This window comes from Myotis lucifugus, unplaced genomic scaffold (assembly GCF_000147115.1).
Source record: "Myotis lucifugus unplaced genomic scaffold, Myoluc2.0 scaffold_244, whole genome shotgun sequence".
NCBI lineage: Eukaryota > Metazoa > Chordata > Mammalia > Chiroptera > Vespertilionidae > Myotis > Myotis lucifugus.
The window spans coordinates 833,356-836,565 of NW_005871292.1; the positions used below are offsets into that span (position 1 = coordinate 833,356).

Here is a 3,210-nt window from a genome sequence, read left to right on the forward strand (position 1 = left end):
CCTACCCGAAGAAGCCCAAGTCGCCAACCCTCCCTATTTGTTCATACACCTTATCTTCTATTTTGTCGTCCCCTGTCACAAATCTAGATGCCCCGGGTTGAGCCCGTTGTGGAAACTCAGAGGCCCCAACTTTAGGGTAGGCTCCCACTCCTACCAGAGCACACCTGCCCCAATTGGCAGCTCCCTCAATAGACTCAGCCCCTTCGAGGGCTCACTTCGTAAAAGTTCTGCCCCGGCTTTCTCGGGGCCCCAAACCCCTCCGATCCCATCTGTCTAGGAACGTAGTTCATCGCTACGGCTTCCTGAACTCTTGTGTCTTCCCAGCACCCCGCCCCAGTTCCATTAGTTCCAGCTCTTTGGAGGGATCACTGCTCAATGGCCAAGGCTAATTAGGCCTCTAATTAGGCTAATTAGAAAATCTGCCCTACCTCCACCAGGACATTTTTCTATTTTAATCCAGCTAGTTCCCAGCCAGGCTGAGCCCCTTCAAGGCCATTTCTCTTATCCCAGTAGGTTCGGCCTCTTCTGGGGGCACCTTCTCATGGACCCACCTAGGACGGCCGCGCCGGGCGCATAACACAAGCCTTGCCCCCATGAAGTGACACCCAGCCTCGCTGGCTCCGCCCCCTTAACGTTCATCTTCAGGTTAGCGGAAGCCGGCGGGGTCCAGCCCGAGTAAGCCCCACCTCCCAAAGCTCCGCCCGGACCCAGCGATGATCCAACAGAGGGCAACCCCCCAGGTGTAGCCCCGCCCCCACGAGCTGCAGTCGCCTCCTTACGACCCGCCCCTCAAGGCCCAGGCCCGGCCCAGCCTAATGAAGGCTCCAGGTCAGTCTCCAGGTTACCCCATTCAATTCTCGCCCGACAGTATCCAACGTAAGGCCCCGCCCCCTCAGGCCCCGCCCTACCTGATGGCGCTAATGACCCCGCCCAGGATGCGCATGGCAGTTCCGCCTCCGCCGCCGCCGCCTCCGCCTCCGCCGCCGCCTCCGCCTCCGCCTCCGCCTCCGCTGATTAGGCCTCCGAGCACATTCCCCAGGCCCCCGCCTCCCCCGCCGCCACCGCCGCCCTTCAAGAACGAGTTAACCAGGAACATGGCTGCGACTCTAGGTTCCTAAAGAGAAAAAAGTGGTTAGGTGGTCGCGAACCCACCCCAACCCATAAAAATGAGAAATTCAGGCAGCTGGACGTGGGGGAGTGAGGCCTCTGGCTGGGCTTAAAGAGTCCGTTCAGAATGGTGGTCCGGGCTGCTGGGGGATGGCAGTGCTCGGATGGGTGCGGTAGGGACTGATGATCACATTTGAAACCCCTTCTGGATTCAAAGGGTCCTCGTCAGCCTTGAATGACCCTGGGTGAGTCTACGCTTAGGCATCATTAAGGGTAGGGGGTCCGGGTCTGGTGGGTTCCCGGGAGCGCCAAGTTAGTGTAAGACATCCCGGATGTGTCTGGGGGCTCGAGTCAGGGCCCCAGAACTGGACTATGGGTCTCGGGCGGGTCAGATTCTCGGCCTGGAGGCCCCCGGGACAGGGTTTTGGAAATTCAGGATGTGGGATTGGAAATTCAGATACTCCCCGCAGCGGGATCACAGTGTCACCGCTGCGTCTGTGGGCTCGGGTCTGAGATCGTGGGAGTAAGACCCGGGCCAGGGATTACGGGGTTCCCATTAGAATGGGGGGGCACGAGAGCATAATTTACGGGGTACCTCTCAAGTCCAAGGACGGAGGGTGGAAGAGTGTCCCGGGCGAGTTAACGCGGGCAGGACAGGTCTGGAGGTTCGAATCTCAGATCATCAGTCTGGGGACCTCTGAAGCCGGGACTTTAGGATCTCGTCGGGTCTGGGGCCGTACGAAGTACAAGGGTAGTGTGGCTGGGCGCTCACCGCCTCTCGCGGGTCCGCGGGTCCGCTCGTCTCCGCTGCTCCCGGGCCTCTGGCGGAGGCCGGTTCCGTAGGGCGGGGCGCGTGACTCAGGCGGCGCCTCGGGTTAGCCCAGGCCGGGAAATACACCCGCTTCCGCGCGGTCCTACTTGCCGTCTCTACCACTGCGCCTGCGCGCGCGCTCGGCCTCGTCCATTGGTTGTAGCCGCTCGGGCTTCGCTCGGACCGAGTCCCCGCGCTGATTTCACAGGTCTGAGGTCTTCCCAACACCTCTCCAACCCGGGTCAAGACCTCTAAGGTGACCCCATAGGTTTTGTGAATTTTCTCCCCCTAAACTGGTCTCCTCCCGGCTACGGATACGGTTTTCGGCCCGCCAGAAACGCGACTCTTGGCTCTCGGCCCCTATCCTGGTCTTGTCGCGACAGCATCTGGAAGCCCCGAATTTTATTTAGCTCGCGATCGGGGGCCAAGCGCCCGCATTGTGCGGGGACTACCGCTAGTCTAGATTTCCCGGGACCTGCGGCAGTAGGATGGCGGTCAAACTGGGTAGGGTTTTGCCGCCTACCAAAACTGCCTTGTGAGACGCCTCCTCCACCCGCATTCCTTTACCCTCTGAGTCAGGGTCACCAGAGTCATTTTTCCTGGACGGGCCCAAAGTGTCATCTCAGACTTCCCATCTCTAAAGAGGGGGTCTGGCACAGGACGAGTCCACTGGCCAAGGCCTGGTTGGGGGGTGGGCGGGGAATGCCAAAACTGGGAGAAAAAGTGGCGACTCCAGCTGCCTTTGGAGAGGCTTCCCTTGCTCTCTGGTTCCGGTCTCCAACCTGTGCACTTCGGGCTTTTTATAAGGAGCTAAATCTAGCTACCAGGCTGTTTGACTTGTTTGGCCCTTAGCCTCTCTCCTGGAGGCTGGCTTGGTTTGAGTTTGAATCTGGGCTCTGCCCCTTAATAACTGTGACATTCCAAAAACAGTGACTTGAAATCTCTGAGCAGTTATATACTTTGTAAAATGGGAACAAAGATTTCGGTGCCCCCCTCACTAAGCCCCTATTATAATTAAACTAGAGGCCCGGTGCACAAAAATTTGTGCACTGGGGGAGGGGGGGTCCCTCAGCCTGGCCTGTGCCCTCTCGCAGTCTGGGACCCCTCGGGAGATAACGACCTGCTGGCTTAGGCCTGCTCCTGGGTGGCAGAGGGCAGGCCCAATCTCTAGGTGCAGCCCCTGGTCGGGCTCAGAGCAGGGCCGACTGGGGAGTTGGGGCGCCGCCCCCTGGCATGCACAGAGCAGGGCGGATTTGGGAGGTGCGATGCCACCCTCAGTCACGCTCAGGGTG

The 3,210-nt window shown here is 59.7% G+C and overlaps 2 long non-coding RNA genes across 2 annotated transcripts in view; both read left to right on the forward strand.

The window, feature by feature from the left end:
• The first annotated feature begins 1,040 nt into the window (after window positions 1-1,040).
• Window positions 1,041-3,210, forward strand: part of LOC106698835 — a 21,524-nt gene continuing 19,354 nt past the window's right edge. Inside the window, exon 1 of the long non-coding RNA XR_001350223.2 lies at window positions 1,041-1,352. This is a non-coding gene — a long non-coding RNA (uncharacterized LOC106698835). The remainder of the gene's footprint in view (window positions 1,353-3,210) is intronic.
• Window positions 2,079-3,210, forward strand: part of LOC111827901 — a 19,276-nt gene continuing 18,144 nt past the window's right edge. Inside the window, exon 1 of the long non-coding RNA XR_002831653.1 lies at window positions 2,079-2,174. This is a non-coding gene — a long non-coding RNA (uncharacterized LOC111827901). The remainder of the gene's footprint in view (window positions 2,175-3,210) is intronic.